Raw genomic sequence first — 17,389 nt, 5'->3', positions numbered from 1 at the left:
TGTATTTGGTGTATGTGGCAGCGGGGGTGTGGTCAAGCGCCGGTCTGTGACAGGAGGGCGGAGTCAGGGAAGGTGAGTGGCAGAATCACTACACCTGAGAGCAATTAACCTGTGTTTGTGTCTTCCCAGTGACCGCGCCCTACTTAAGGAGGGAGAGCGAGAGCAGAGGGTCTCTGGCTGAACCAGGCGCTGAGTGTGTGTGTATGTATGTATGTAGCTGAAAAGTGCATACATAATTGTTAGACTGAAAAGTGTGGCAAATAAACGTGCTGTCAAACCTGATCTCTGTCCTGCCATCCTCTGTGCTCCAGGGCCCGGGTTTTGGCACCACTGTAACGGTTTAGCGTTCGTGGGTGGAGCACAGAGGATGGCAGGACAGAGATCAGGTTTGACAGCACGTTTATTTGCCACACTTTTCAGTCTAACAATTATGTATGCACTTTTCAGCTACATACATACATACATACACACACACACACACATACACTCAGCGCCTGGTTCAGCCAGAGACCCTCTGCTCTCGCTCTCCCTCCTTAAGTAGGGCGCGGTCACTGGGAAGACACAAACACAGGTTAATTGCTCTCAGGTGTAGTGATTCTGCCACTCACCTTCCCTGACTCCGCCCTCCTGTCACAGACCGGCGCTTGACCCCGTCCCCGCTGCCACAGTGTAATACGGGCTTGGTCCGTGTAGCACCCTCCAGTTTCGCCTGGACTTCATCTGTGGACCATATCGCTAGGAGACAGGTTGTCTCCTCCACAGACCACTGCTGCTTTACTGCATTCATGATATCTCGTCGCTTAAAAATGGAGACCTTTCGCGGTCTTGCTATTGTTGTTGGTCTTAACAACTCTGTCCCCCCGCTGACGTAAGCGGTTCTTTCCTCTAGCCCAGCAAAGAGCTGGTGCTACCCTGGAACTGCTTTTTCTGGCCCCAGAGCCAGTTCTTTGTCAGTGGAAACAGAAAACCCGGTTCCAAACTAAGCACTGGCCCCGAACCAGCCCTGGAACTGATTTGGTGGAAAGGGGGCAACAGAGTGGTGGATCAGCCTTATAGTCTGTGATAGTGTGTATGCCCTGCCACAGGCATCTGGAGTTTGTAGGGTCATGGAAGAAGCTCTTGATTTTCTGGCTATAGGCATGCTTTGTATCTCTGATGGTATAGTTCAGGTTGGCTCTTGCTGATCTGAGCACCACCACATCCCTGGCTTTGAATGCAGCATTTCGCACCTTCAGCATTGCACGTACCTCACTGGTCATCCATGGCTTCTGATTGGCTCATGTGGTGATGTATTTAGTGACACAGACATCCTCCATGCACTTCCAAATGTATGCAGACACAAATTCAGCATACTCCTCCACATTGATGTGTTGATTTTCAGTCGCTGCCTCCCTAAACATGCCCTAGTCAGTGCACTCAAAACAATCCTGTAATGCTGAGATAGCAACATCAGGCCAGACCCTCACCTGCTTTCTGGTGGGTTTTTTCCTGGTGAGCATGGGCCTGTATGTGGGGATCAACATCACAGAAAGATGGTCCGAGGAGCTGAGATGGGGGTGGGGGGCTGCCTTAAATGCTTTCTTAATGTTCATGTAGGCTAGGTCCAGTGTGCTCGTGCCTCTAGTTTAACGTGACCAGACGTCCCGGTTTGACCGGGACAGTCCCGATTTTAAGTTGCATGTCCGCAGTCCCAACAAAGGTCCGTGGGGATGCTGAAATGTCCCGGTTTACACCAAACACTAACAAACTGTCCCGGTTACAGCGATCATACATAGCCAATGAGATGTCAATAAAGCTTCTAGCAATTCAGCATCAATGTGCGTGTGTGTGCAGTCAACCTTACAATGTATCTATTTGTACAATGTTGCAATATAGAGGCCGCATTATAACGTTTTTTTTCGCTAGCGACTGTCAAGTACTACGTGACAATGCCGAACAGATGAGCGCTGGGCAGAGATGTTCGTGCACTTCAAGAGTAGGGAGATTCCTTACAGCAATGTCAGCCAGCTTTGCCAGTTTGCCATGTGCCTACCTGGCACCAATGCTCCAGTTGAGCGAATATTTTCACTCATGAGCAACACCTGGACTGACGAGAGGAATCGCATGACCGTGCCTACTCTCGAAGCCTTGCTCATTACCTGGGCCAATTTCGACAATACTTGCTCACAGTTTCACAGCAGGCTCTCGGGCAATAAAGCGCTACTGGAGCAAATTCACTCATCATGTAAATATATGCAATAATATAGTTACCGGGGCGGCACGGTGGTGTAGTGGTTAGCACTGTCGCCTCACAGCAAGAAGGTTCCAGGTTTGAACCCAGCAGGGCCTTTCTGTGTGGAGTTTGCATGTTCTCCCTGTGTCTGCGTGGGTTTCCTCCAGATGCTCCAGTTTCCCCCACAGTCCAAAGACACGTAATTAGGTTGACGTGGGGCGGCCTTGGGCTGAGTTGCCTTGAGCAAGGTACTGAACCCCTGACTGCTCCCCGGGCGCTCTGGTGTGGCTGCCCACTGCTCTGGGTGTGTGCGCGTGTGTTCACTGCTTCAGATGGGTTAAATGCAGAGGATGAATTTCACTGTGCTTGAAGTGTGCATGTGACGAATAAAGGTTTCTTCTATGAAATGGCATCTTCTTTAGGGTGGGTGGGTTGGGTGGCTGTGTTTCTGAAACATTTTTTGTTGTCTTTCATCTGTTTCATCTGTCTTTAATCTGTATCACAGATTGTCTTGACTTGTTTGATGCTGTTGTCAACTCAGGGTTCACGTTTTCAAAATAGTTAATAGCCTACACTGGTTAAGATTAAACAGAGGCATTTTGGGTAAAGGTTTGGAGGTGACAACAAGTAGGCTCATGCGCTTGTTCCTGTTACAATGCATAGCCTATTGTTTAAAAAAAAAGTTCATCGCATAAAATGTTGATGTTAATATGCAAGCAATGCTTTTTCTTGGCATTTTCACAAAGGTGAAATAAATCAGTTGACATTTAGGTTATTGTTCACCAAAACCCCTATGGAGAAAAAACCGAGGACCGTGACGTCGCCCGGTATGACGCAGCCGGGGCCCCACCCTGGAGCCAGGCCCGGGGTTGGGGCTCGTATGCGAGCGCTTGGTGGCCGGGCCTTTGCCCATGGGGCCTGGCTGGGCTCAGCCTGAAGAAGTGACGTGGGCCTGACCTCCTGTGGGTTCACCACCCACAGAGGTAGCAGTAGGGGACTGGTGCAGTGTGGATTGGGTGGCAGTCGAAGGCAGGGGCCTCGACAACCTGATCCCCGGACACAGCGGCTGGCTGTTGGGACATGGAATGTCACTTCGCTGGGGGGGAAAGAGCCTGAGCTTGTGCGGGAGGTTGAGAGGTACCAGCTAGAGATAGTTGGGCTCACCTCCATGCACAGCTTGGGCTCTGGAACCCAGCTCCTCGAGAGGGGCTGGACTCTCCACTTCTCTGGAGTCGCCCATGGTGTGCAGCGGCGGGCTGGTGTGGGCTTGCTTATAGCTCCCCAGCTCAGCTGCCATGTGTTGGAGTTTACCCCAGTGAACGAGAGGGTTGCCTCTCTGCGCCTTCGGATTGGGGAGAGGGCTCTTGCTGTTGTTTGTGCCTACGGCCCAAATAGCAGTATAGAGTATCCGGCCTTCTTGGAGTCCCTGGGAGAGGTACTGAGGGGTGCTCAGACTGGGGACTCCATTGTGCTACTGGGGGACTTCAATGCTCACGTGGGCGATGACAGTGACACCTGGAGGGGTGTGGTTGGGAGGAACGGCCTCCCCGATCTGAACCCAAGTGGTGTTTTGTTACTGGACTTCTGTGCTAGTCATGGTTTGTCCATAACAAACACCATGTTTGAGCATAGGGGTGTCCATAAGTGCATGTGGCACCAGGACACCTTAGGTCGGAGGTCGATGATAGACTTTGTAGTCATTTCATCTGATCTCCGGCCCTATGTCTTGGACACTCGGGTGAAGAGAGGGGCTGAGCTGTCAACTGATCACCACCTGGTGGCGAGTTGGATCCGCTGGCGGAGGAGGAAGCTGGACAGACCTGGCAGGCCCAAACGTATGGTGAGGGTCTGCTGGGAACGTCTGGCCAAGCACTCTGTTGGGGAGGTCTTTAACTCCCACCTCCGGGAGAGCTTTTCCCAGCTTCCAAGGGAGGCGGGGGACATTGAGTCTGAGTGGACCATGTTCTCTACCTCCATTGTGGACGCAGCTGTTTGGAGCTGTGGCCACAAGGTCTCCGGTGCCTGTCGTGGTGGCAATCCCCGAACCCGGTGGTGGACACCAGAAGTAAGGGATGCCGTCAAGCTGAAGAAGGAGTCCTATCGGGCCATGTTGACCTCCAGGACTCCTGAGGCAGCTGACGGGTATCGGCAGGCCAGGCATGCTGCAGCTCGGGCAGTTGCGGAGGCAAAAACTCAGAACTGGGAGGAGTTCGGGGAGGCCATGGAGAAGGACTATCGGTCGGCCTCGAAGAAATTCTGGCAAACCATCCGGCGCCTCAGGAGGGGGAAGCAGTACTCTGCCAACACTGTTTACAGTGCGGGTGGGGAGCTGTTGACCTCGACTGGGGACATTGTCAGGCGGTGGAAGGAATACTTTGAGGATCTCCTCAATCCCACCGTCATGTCTTCCACTGAGGAGACTCAGGCTGATGACTCAGAGGTGGACTCGTCCATTACACAAGCCGAAGTCACTGAGGTGGTTTGCAAGCTTCTCGGTGGCAAGGCACCAGGGGTGGATGAGATCCGCCCTGAGTATCTCAAGTCTCTGGATGTTGTGGGGCTGTCTTGGTTGACATGCCTCTGCAACATTGCGTGGCGGTCGGGGACAGTGCCTCTGGAGTGGCAGACTGGGGTGGTGGTCCCTCTTTTTAAGAAAGGGGACCGGAAAGTGTGCTCCAATTATAGGGGAATCACACTTCTCAGCCTCCCAGGGAAGGTTTACTCCAGGGTACTGGAGAGGAGAATTCGACTAATAGTCGAACCTCGGATCCAGGAGGAGCAATGCGGTTTTTGTCCTGGTCGCGGAACACTGGACCAGCTCTATACCCTTCACAGGGTGCTCGAGGGTTCAGGGGAGTTTGCCCAACCAGTCCACATGTGCTTTGTGGATCTGGAGAAGGCATTCAACCATGTCCCCCATGGTATTCTGTGGGGGGTGCTTCGGGAATATGGGGTTCGGGGCTCTTTGCTAAGGGCTGTCCGGTCCCTGTACGAACGGAGCAGGAGTCTGGTTCGCATTGCCGGCAGTAAGTCAGACCTGTTCCCAGTGCATGTTGGACTCCGGCAGGGCTGCCCTTTGTCACCGGTTCTGTTCATAATTTTTATGGACAGAATTTCTAGGTGCAGCCAGGGGCCGGAAGGAATCCTGTTTGGGAACCACAGGATTTCATCTCTGCTTTTTGCGGATGATGTTGTCCTGTTGGCTTCTTCAAACCAGGACCTTCAGCATGCACTGGGGCAGTTTGCAATTGAGTGTGAAGCAGCTGGGATGAGAATCAGCACCTCCAAGTCCGAGGCCATGGTTCTCGACCGGAAAAGGGTGGCTTGTCCTCTCCAGGTTGGTGGAGAAGTCCTGCCTCAAGTGGAGGAGTTTAAGTATCTCGGGATCTTGTTCACGAGTGAGGGAAGGATGGAGCGTGAGATCGACAGGCAGATTGGTGCAGCCTCCGCAGTGATGTGGTCGCTTTACCGGTCCGTCGTGGTGAAGAAGGAGCTGAGCCAAAAGGCGAAGCTCTCAATTTACTAGTCGATCTACGTTCCGACTCTCACCTATGGTCATGAGCTTTGGATAATGACCGAAAGAACAAGATCACGGATACAAGCGGCCGAAATGAGTTTCCTTCGCAGGGTGGCTGGGCGCTCCCTTAGAGATAGGGTGAGAAGCACAGTCACTCGGGAGGAGCTCGGAGTAGAGCCGCTGCTCCTCCACATCGAGAGGAATCAGCTGAGGTGGCTCGGGCATCTTTTTCGGATGCCTCCTGGACGCCTCCCTGGGGAGGTGTTCCAGGCATGTCCCCCCGGGGGGAGGCCCCGGGGAAGACCCAGGACACGCTGGAAGGACTATGTCTCTCGGCTGGCCTGGGAACGCCTCGGTGTTCTTCCTGAGGAGCTGGCCGAGGTGTCTGGGGAAAGGGAAGTTTGGGCTTCCCTGCTTAGACTGCTGCCTCCGCGACCCAGTCCCGGATAAAGCGGAAGAAGACGAGATGAGACGAGACATTTAGGCTATTGGCCTATTCCCTATCATCACATCTGTTGTCTGATTTTCTTACTTTAACTGTGATAGAAGTACATGTAGATAACAAGAAAATACTTGATTATTCTCTGAAATGTTGATAAAAGTAAGCTTCTACAAAATGATAAAAGCACCTGTCTGAGCCATGGTTTGAGCTGGCGCATGTTTACATCAAAATGCGTGTGCATGCACGAGTATCACGGTCACGCGCAAAGTGTCCCGGTTTTAGACTAGGGAAATCTGGTCACCCTACTCTAGTTGCAAAATCCACATACTCATGGAAATGAGGGAGGACTGTCTTCATATTGGCCTGGTTAAAATCCCCTGCTACAATGAAAACACCCTCCAGATTTGTGGTTTGCAGATCAGTGGTGGAGTGGTAAAGCACATTTAGGACCTCTTTGGTGTTTGCACTGGGGGGAATGTACACCAAGGCATGGAAACCCGATCGAAGCCCGTCGGGACCCATCGGAACCCAACGGGCTCGGTCGGACTCGAACAAATATTTAGAAATTATGCTCGGGCTTGGGTCGGGCTTGGACATACTGTATGCTCACGATAAGACTTTGTGTAAAATTAATGTGTAAATTTAAAAGCAGTCACTCTAAACCAGTTTCGCTTCATACGCGTCATAGCTGTGCGCGGGATTTGATGTAGCGACAAAGCGTGGTCAGCGCAGTTGAGTGTGCAATGGAAGCAGCAGTGAGTGCAACTTCAGGGCTGCTGGCAGGACAATTGAGCAGAGGAGGACAGCCTTGAAGCCATCCACCGTTGATGTAATCCTTTTTCTCCACAAGCATATGGATTAGCATAATCTTTGGATGGACTCATGTAAATGTAAATAATTCCCTGTTTGAATGGTGAGTGTTTTTGTTAATCCCCCTAAACCATTTATGTTTGGCCAATAGGCTATTGTTACCGTGCTGGGAGCAGAAGTTAATTTAATTTACAGACCTAGGCCCATATAATATCTTGGTTAGGTTTGTAGGCTATGTGATGGCTTTACGGCAATATTGTGGCTTTGTTATTTTGGTGCACACGCGAGTGTGTGTTTATGACGTGTGCAGACAGACAGCGGGATTTTCATTTCAGTTATTTGTTGAATTTCATTAAATGGCCTAGTGTTTATTAGGTCAACAGAACCCTTTGTCTGAATGTTGTGGATTTGTTCTGCTGTTCCGTTATTTTTGGTTTGCTTAGGTTAAGTGAGTAGGCTACATGAGCCTGGCAGACTTACTCCAAGCGTGCGCTTAAAGCGCTCGCCGGTGTTGATGACTCAAAATGCCCTTTTCAGTTTGTTGATAAAACCACACAAACTTTCCACACAAAATACATGGGTCTTTAGTAGGCTAATGAAAATAGTGTGATTTAAATGGCTTCGGTCGGGCTCGGGCACAAATATCTCAATTCCTTTCGGACTCGGGTCGGTTTCGAGCATCGCTCTGTCGGATGTGGGCCGGTTTCGGACAGAAAAAATCGGCCCGATCCACACTCTAATGTACACAGCTGTGATGCTAATAGTTGCAAATTCCCTGAGCAGATAAAATGGTCTGCATTTAACAGTCAAAAACTCAGGTGTCCGGAGAGCAATGACTTGAGATCACTGTTGCATTATTACACCAGTTGTTATTTATGTAGATGCACACACCACACCTCTGGGATTTACCATTGAGAGCACAGCTCCTGTCCCATTGGAATGTTGTTAGTCCCTCCATGTTAACAGTGATGTCCTGAATGGATGAGTTTAGCGATGTCTCTGTTAGAATTATAGTACAGCAGTCCCTCATCTCCCGTTTCGTTGTTAAATCCAGCCTTGGGTAGTCCAATTTATTCTCTAAGGAACATACATTTGCGAGCAGAATGGATGGAAGCAGCATCCAAAAAAGGTTAGCCTTTAGCTTGGCTGTTAGCCCATCTCAACTGCTGTGCTTCTGCTTTCTATCACACTTCCTCTGTCTCCTTCAGGAGCAGCCAGTACTGGTGGGAGACTCCACTGCTTCCTGGGTCACTGGGTCTCACCAGCTTAGCAGTCTGAGGCTATGTAGCACATCCAAAGTGTTCGGGTCTACAGTCCCTAAACTACAGGCTGTACATAATTCCAATATTGCCTGACGATCGGACACTAGCATTGCTACACTGAACATAAACAGTTGGTCTCATCGGTTCAAGTGGTTTATACACTGGCTTATTTACATCACTCTGTTGCTAAACGAACAGCTGATCACACAGAGGTGCTCGCTGACCACCAATATTTATTAGTTTGCGCCAGTAACGGCTCAGAGAACATTAGGTTAGAACAGCATGGCCACCCTGAACTATCGTACAACACCCAAGAACCACAGTGCCCTCTGTCACCTGACTACTGATCACCCCACCTACAGGTCATAACAACCATTACCACTCACCAATATAAGCCTCACTCTCCAACCAACCTGTTGCGAAGTATTGTTTGGTGTTCTCTCCCATTCTTACTGGACCATTTGTTTTCCGATAGCCTTTCCAGTGTATTGACCTTGTTTCCCTTTTGTCCCAACCTCGCCTTATCGCTCATTCTCCATTGTCCTGTTTGTTGATCTCCCGACCCTTGCTAGTTTACTGATTTCACTTCCTGAACAATGATTTGGACACCTCCAACAGTTTGCATGACCCCAGTCTCCCCTGCGCCTGCATCTGTAAATGCCTGCATTCTGACAGGATACTTTGCCACAGCATGGATGCAGCAGAGGAGGCAAAGCAAACTGTTCTCAATGCTCAAGGATGCCTGTTGGGGGAACATCAGTAGATGCTTTGCAACTTAAACACCAGGATGGCTCAGCTTGCTGCTGTTGTGATGCAAGCCCTCCCATCATGCATCCCCGTTCCTCCCACACTCATTCCGCTACCAGAAAAGTTTTTGGGTGAAGTTTCTCAATGCAGAGGATTTCTTTTCCAGTGCTCCCTGTATTTCACCTCACTTTCTGGCATCTCTGAAGCTCAGAAGATTGCTAAGATTCTCTTTCCTCACAAGCAAAGCACTCAAGTGGGCATGCACAGTATGGGAACACGGTGGCAAGCCCACCACCTCTTACGAGCCCTTATGGTGGCGAGCCCACCACCTCCCATTGTAGTATGGGCGCTGTGTGAGACGGCTGCCTCCCCAGTAGCTCTGTAGTTTTTAGCTCTTTATACCTCTTTTTTCCACCTTTTTTTTTACTTTTCTGCTCTTCTTACGAAGACATAGTGTGTTTTACTTATATAACATGGATATTTTTAACTTTAACATGCAACCAGGAGCCAGTTTTCTCACTTATTCGAGAGAGGAGCTGCTGGCCCTGAAAACAATGGGACGATCTGGGATACGACACCCCATCCCGGCCGAGCTGAGGAGGAAACCCAGGGGCTGCAAAGCTGGAGCTAAGCTAAAGGCTAGGCTAGCGGACAACCGGCGGCGTTACAAACCATCCATTCCCTCCATTATCATGGGGAATGTAAACTCACTGCCGAATAAGGTCGACGAGCTTTCCGCTCTGAACAACCAGTGGATTTACCGGGAGAGCAGCTTATTTATCTTTACAGACATGGCTAACACACCTTGTACCGGATGCTAATGTGGACCTGTGGGGATTCACTGCTGTGAGAGCCGACAGAGACACTAACACATGCGGGAAAAGCAAAAGGTGGGGGACTCATCATTTATGTTAACAACCGCTGTGTAACCCAGGACATATCTCTGTAAAGACAGTTTTATGTTGCATGGACTTGGAGCTGCTAGCCATTAGCCTGTGGCCATATTATCTGCCGAGGGAGTTCAGTCACGTGATCACCATTTGTGTTTACATCCATCTGAGGGCAGACACAGATGCTGCATGTGAGAGGATTCACTCTGTCACAGCAAGGCTGCAGACACAGCACCCTGAGGCATTTATCATCATTTCTGGGGACTTTAATCATACTACTTTGGACTCTGGCTGCTTTTTACCAGGCTGTGGATTGTCCAACAAGGAACAACAGGACAATTGACTTGCTGTATGCTAATGTGAGGGATGCATACAGAGCCACACCCCTCCCTCCACTAGGGAAGTCTGACCACAACCTGGTTCATCTACAGCCGAAGTACACTCCCCTGGTTCAAAGGCAGCCTGCAACAACTAGCTCCATCAGGAGGTGGTCCCCTGAAATGGAAGATGCCCTCAGGGGCTGCTATGACATCATGGACTGGGATGTGCTGCTTAGCCCACACTGTGAGGACATAGAGGGGCACTGTCTGACAGATTACCTTAACTTCTGTGCAGACGTGGTTTCCCATGCTAAGACTGTACGGTGTTATCCTAATAACAAGCCATGGGTAACACAGGAAATCAAAGCTGTCCTCAACAGGAAGAAGGCCGCCTTCAGGAGCAGGGATAGGGAGGCGATGAAAGCAGCATAGCAGTAGGTAAAATGCTGCATGAGGGAAGCTAAGGACAGCTACAGGAGAAAGGTGGAGCAGAAGCTGAAGGAGAACAGCATGAGAGAGGTCTGGGAAGGTGTGAAAACCATCACAGACCACAATACAAAGACCAGAGTTGTTGAGGGGACAGTGAAGAGGGCAAATGAGTTGAATGACTTCTTCAATCGGTTCAACCAGCTCACATCCCCCCATCCTCTCCCTCACTGCAGCCATCTCTCCTTCTTCCCTCAACACACCTCCCCCCAGTCATCACAGCAGCCCCCTCCTCCACCTCAACACAGACTCCTCCATGCATTACTGCAGACCAGGTCAGAGGTCAACTGAGGAAGCTTCACCCCAGGAAAGCAGCAGGCCCGGACAAGGTGTGTCCCTGACTACTGAAGACCTGCGCTGCTGAACTGGGTGAACCACTCCAACGCATCTTCAATGTCAGCCTGCAGCTGGGGAGAGTGCCCACCCTCTGAAAGACATCATGTATCATTCCAGTTCCCAAAAAGAATCAGCCCAGTGAGCTGAACGACTTCCGACTGGTGGCACTCACTTCACATCTGATGAAGACGTTGGAGCGGCTCTTCCTCAGCCTCCTCAGACCCCAGGTACAACATGCCCAGGACTGTCTGCAGTTTGCGTACCGGGCAGGTGTTGGTGTGGAAGACGCCATCTACCTGCTACACCGAGCCCACTCGCATCTGGATAAGGGAAATGGCACAGTGAGGATCCTCTTCTTGGACTTCTCGAGTGCCTTCAACACCATCCAGCCCCTATTGCTTCGGACAAACTGAACAGGATGCGAGTGGACCCCTGCCTGGTCACCTGGATCTCCAGCTACCTCACTGACAGGCCAGAGTACATCAGGCTGAAGGACATCACATCTGACACTGTGATTAGCAGCACCGGAGCACCCCAGGACACAGTGCTGGCCCCTCTTCTCTTCACCCTGTACACCACGGACTTCTGCTATAACTCGGAGCTGTGTCACATTCAGAAGTTTGCCAATGATACAGCCATCGTTGGGTGTATCAGTGACGACAGAGAGGAGGAGTATAGGAGCCTGGTGAGGGACTTTACTGTGTGGTGCAACAGGAACCATCTGCAGCTCAACACCTCGAAGACCAAGGAGCTGGTCATTGACTTTGGGAGGTCCAGACCAAGGTCACGACCAGTTCTGATCGAGGGAGTCGAGGTGGAGGCTGTGGATTCCTACAAGTACCTCGGGCTGTGGCTGGACAGCAAGCTGGACTGGACTTGCAACACCAAACACTTATACAGGAAGGGACAGAGCAGGCTATACTTCCTGAGGAGGCTGCGGTCCTTTAACATCTGCAGGAAACTCCTGTGGCTGTTCTATCAGTCTGTGGTCGCCAGTGTCCTGTTTTACGCCGTGGTGTGCTGGGGCGGCAGCACATCCAAGAAGGACACATCCAGGCTGGACAAACTGATCAGGCAGGCCGGCTCTGTGGTCGGCATGAAGCTGGACTCTCTGGTGATGGTGTCAGAGAAGAGGTCTATGGACAAACTATTGAACATCATGGATGATGCCAGTCATCCTCTGCACACCGTCATCAGCAACCAGAGGAGCCTGTTCAGTGACAGAATGCTCCTTCCCAAGTACAGATTCAAAAACTCCTTTGTCCCTCATACCATCAGACTGTACAACTCTTCTCTGGTGGGGAGGAGGGGTAACAGGAGGACAGAGGATGGGAAGGAGCAGTAGCCTAGCCTAACAATAAGCAATACTGGACAATGTGCAATATAAAGTGCAATATCTCTCCTGCTGCCCCCGTCTCCCCCTTTTTTTTCTCCTCCCCCCTCCCCCCTTCCTCTCTTCCCCATATTTTATTCTTTTTATATTTGTAAATACTTAATTTATTATAATTTCTCTAGAAGTTTTCCTCTATTTCTTTTCTCTGTTTATCTGTAATGATGCTGCTGGAATCTTAATTTCCCTGAGGGAACCCTCCCAAAGGGATCAATAAAGTTTTATCTAATCTAATCTAATCTAATCTAATCTAATCTAATCTAATCTAATCTAATCTAATCTAATCTAATCTAATCTAATCTAATCTAATCTAATCTTACAGCCTCTTCCTAGAACTGTTCAAGAGAGTGTTTGATCATGAGCCTGAGGGAATTGAGATTGGTGAGAATCTCCTATCCATAAAACAGGGAGACCGCACAGTGGCTAAATACACTCTGGACTTCCGTGCACTCACTGCCAGTAGTGGATGGAATGAACCAGCACTGAAAGCCACATTTTGCCAAGGACTATGAGCTGAGGTATTGAGTGAATTGGTGTGTCATGATGAGCATTTGTCCCTCGAAGTTCTCATTGGCTTCACCATTTGCCTAGATAATCTCATTATCGATCGTCCATCTTTGGCATTACTCTTCAGGCCACAAGTGAATCAGCACCCATGGAAGTATCTTGCACCAGGTTACAACAATCAGAGTGAGAAAGAAGGACAAGGGAGGGGTTGTGCTTTTACTGTGGCAAAGCCAGCCATGTTATTGCCCAATGCCCAGTCCGTCCATCCAGAGGAGCCCCGATATGTCTCAAGAACAAACCACCCAGCCCAGTGAGTCCTGCTGTTTACTCCACAAATTGCTCTCTTAAATTAGCTGTGCTCCTGAAACTACCAGATGCTACACATGTTCTTTCTGCACTCATAGACTCAGGGGCGGAAAGGAACCTCATCAACTGCACAGTCATCAAGAAATTCAACCTGAGCACCGAAACCTTGCCAGGACCACTCAAAGTAAAATCAATCAATGGGGGCCCAATTGGAGATGGATTCATCACAGCATGTACAGCTCCTCTCCAAATGCAGGTGGGGGCCCTGCATACAGAACACATCTCTCTACTCATCACTCAAGACGCCCAGCACGACATAGTTCTCAGATACCGCTGGCTTCAGCACCATGACCCACGTACCTCCTGGCAAAATAAGAACATTATGCAGTGGTCGACGGCCTGCCTTCAGAACTGTCTACGTCTTCCCCAAGTCTCAGTCGCTTCCCCTTCTGTGGAGAGCCCCATGCCCGACTCCTTAGACAATGTTCCCACCTGCTATCTTGATCTTAAGGAAGTCTTCAGGTTTACCTCCTCACTGCCCATATGACTGTGCCATAGACAACCTCCCAGGCACAACACCACCTCATGACAGACTCTACCTGCTTTCCCAAAAGGAACATTCTGCAATGGAGGAGTATGTTCAGGAGGCTCTGAAACAGGATTATATTAGACCATCCACATCCCCTGCATCTGCTGGATTTTTCTTTGTGAAGAAGAAAAAGGGGGGGGGGTCTCAGGCCATGCATCGATTATAGAGGACTCAACCAGATCACTGTAAAATATCCTTACCCACTGCTACTCGTACCATCTGCCCTAGAACAGCTAAGGTCCGCAAAGGTCTTTTCCAAATTCGACCTCTGCAGTGCATATAATCTGGTCCACATCAGGAAGGGGGATGAGTGGAAAATGGCTTTCACTACCACAGTGGGTCACTTTGAGTACCTGGTGATGCCTTAAGGACTTTCTTCAGTGCCATGTGTTTTTCACTGTCTGATTAATGATGTATTGAGCCATATCGGGGTGTAGGGGGCGCTGGGTAGAGGTCTGACCTTTGGCGGCCTTCGGCAGCCTGTCTGCTCCATCCTATCTCATAGGGTGGACAGGCACCTCTGGTCCTCATCCATCCCCTAATCTCTCACATTCTGACTCCAAGCACCACACCCTGGTACACCACTTCAGCAGGTGGGCTAAACCATGTGAGGGGCCACATCACTGTGGTTAAACCTGCACTTGGGTGCCAGCATAGGCTTATAGACTAGACACCCTGCAACCCCACCGTGAGCCAGTCATCTTGGTCTTTCCCTTGCCACTGGAGCTATCACAGGGGGCCAAGATAGTGGACTGAGGGCTGTGCATCCTCCTTCCACTTAAAACCTCCTTTGCACATGCTTCACTCCATGCTACTTTCTACTCTTCCTGCTATTTCTCAACAAGTCCCATGGGGACGGAGTGACAGGAGCAGGTGATGAATGCCACTGGGAGCTCCCAGCTCTTACTCTGCACGTGTGGCGGCTCTGGTGTAGATGGTCATTGGCTGGCTGGGACTGGAATGGCAGCCTCCAAAGGCAGCACCCAGAGCAACTGGGCAGACCTGTTAAGGAACCACACTGCCTACCCCAGGAAGGGGAGGGGCCTAGAAAGTGTGACCTAAACATTGTTCGTTCTTCGCCAACCATGGACTGGTTGTTGTGCCCGTCATGGCATTCCAGTTGTTGCGGCTGAAATACGACAAAGACAAAGTCTTTAGACCTGACACTTGCGAGTTGGAATATCCGCACCTTACTGGACTCAGACCAATCCGAGTGTCCCAAATGACGAACTGCCCTGGTCGCAGCAGAACTTTGTAGATACAGCATTGACATTGCAGCGCTGGCTGAGACCAGGCTGGCAGATGAAGGTTCCCTAACTGAGGAGGGTGAGGGCTATACCTTCTTTTGGAAAGGACTACCCAAAACTGACAGAAGGCTACATGGAGTTGGCATCACAGTATGGACAGAGCTCCTGTGATCTATACCGGCAGATCCACAGGGAATCAGTGAGAGAGTGATGACCTGGTGCCTCCCACTCCAGAACAACAGATACCTGACAATCATCAGCGTATACGCACCCACACTAGTGGCCAATGAAGCAGACAAAGACGAGTTCTACAACTCTCTTGATGTGGCAATCAGAGCAGTGCCTCCTGCAGACAAGTTAGCCATCATGGGTGATTTTAACGCATGCGTCGGCACCAGTCAGCACCTGTGGAAAGGAGTGCTAGGTGGCCATAGCGTATGAAACTGTAATGTTAATGGTCTGCGGCTTCTTACTCTCTGCTCCGAACACTCACTTGTCATTACAAATTCATTGTTTAAGCCGCGCACCCTACACAAGACCACCTGGATGCATCCTAGATCCAAGAAATGGCACCTGCTGGACTACATGCTTGTACGACAACATGATCGCCAAGATGTCAAACTCACACGAGTTATGAGAGATGCCAATGCCTGGACAGATCACAGAATGGTACGTACACAGCTCAAACTACATATACGGAAGCAGCGCTGCTGCACCTCAAGACCTGGTAGGCTCAACCTTCAGATGTTCAAGGACCAGGCAAAGTACACCGAGCTACAAACTGAACTTGAACACTGTATCACCGTCAACCTCGATGACACTCCTCCCAGCACAGAACATCTCTCTGAAGCCTGGGAAAGTGTGGCTAGCACCTTAATCACCACTGCCCGCAGAGTCCTTGGTACAAGTACCAAGCATAATAGGGATTGGTTCGGCGAACAGAGAACAGACATCTGTACCCTCCTCACAGAACAGCACAAAGCCCATGCCACTGTACTCAGAAACCCAACCCCAACTAATCGTGCCAAACTAACAGCACTGTGGTCCCATGCTCAATGCAAGCTTAGAAAGATGAAAAACGACTGGTGGTCAAACTTAACCAAAGAGATTCAGGGATTTGCAGATAGTGGCAACCAGCAGGGCTTCTACAGTGCTCTCAAAGCAGCATATGGACCAAGACGTGGGTCATACTTCCCCGTTCAGACCGCTGATGGTTCAACGCTTATTACTGAAAAAACTGCCATTCTTGCTCGCTGGGCAGAGCACTATAAACAGGTCTTAAACAGACATACAGAAGTGGACAACAGCATTCTGGAAGACATCCCAGAGCTCCCAACAATGACAGAGATGGAAGATCTGCCAACAGTTAGTGAAGTAAGAGTGGCAGTGAACTCTCTCAAGAACAACAAAGCCACAGGACCTGATGAAGTGCCTGGAGAAATCCTGAGAGCTGGGGGTGAGCCAGTTGTTCACTGCCTCTACTCATTCACCACTGCTGCCTGGAATTCTGGATGTGTCCCTCAACAACGGAAAGACTGATCTTGTGAGCATCTACAAGAAGAAGGGAGATAGAGAAGACTGTAGTAACAGCAGAGGCATCTCTCTTCTATCTTGTGCTAGGAAAGTACTCACAAGGATAATGCTGCTGAGACTAATCAAAACTGCAGCTGAAGATGTACTACCAGAAAGCCAGTGCAGGTTTAGAAAAGACCGATGCACCACGGACATGATATTTGTAGCGAGGCAGATCCAGGAAAAATTCAGGGAACAACATCAAGACCTCTATATGGTCTTCAATGACCTTACTAAGGCCTTTGACACAGTGAATAGACCTCTGTTGTGGGAAGTGCTTAAGCGCTTTGGCTGCCCCAGCAAGTTCTTCGTTGTACTGAAGTCACTGCATGACGGAGCCATGGTAAGGGTCTTGGGTGGAAGAGAAAAGTCTGATGCGTTTCCTGTATGCACCGGTGTCAGGCAAGGTTGTGTGATTGCACCTATGATCTTCAACTTGTTCCTTGCTGCAGTGATGCTGGCAGCAAAGAACGACATAAACCCAGAGGACTGCGTCCCATTAACCTACAGACTTGACGCTAACCTGTTCAACCTGCGCAAACTCAGAGCCCCAACAAGAGGCTATTCTTGAACTGCAGTATGCAGACGATGCTGCTGTTGCCGGTTGCGCAGCTGAAGGACTGCAGAGGAGCCTCAATGCTCTGGACAACACTTACACATGGGCTGGGCTCAGTATCAACATGGGGATGACTGAAGTCATGAGTCGAAGAGCATCCCACACAGCCCCAACAAACTTCCAGATCAAGAACACCACAC

The sequence above is a fragment of the Neoarius graeffei genome, chromosome 8 (assembly GCF_027579695.1).
Source record: "Neoarius graeffei isolate fNeoGra1 chromosome 8, fNeoGra1.pri, whole genome shotgun sequence".
Lineage (NCBI taxonomy): Eukaryota > Metazoa > Chordata > Actinopteri > Siluriformes > Ariidae > Neoarius > Neoarius graeffei.
The sequence above is the reverse complement of the archived record's forward strand: the minus strand, read 5'-3'. Positions refer to the sequence as shown.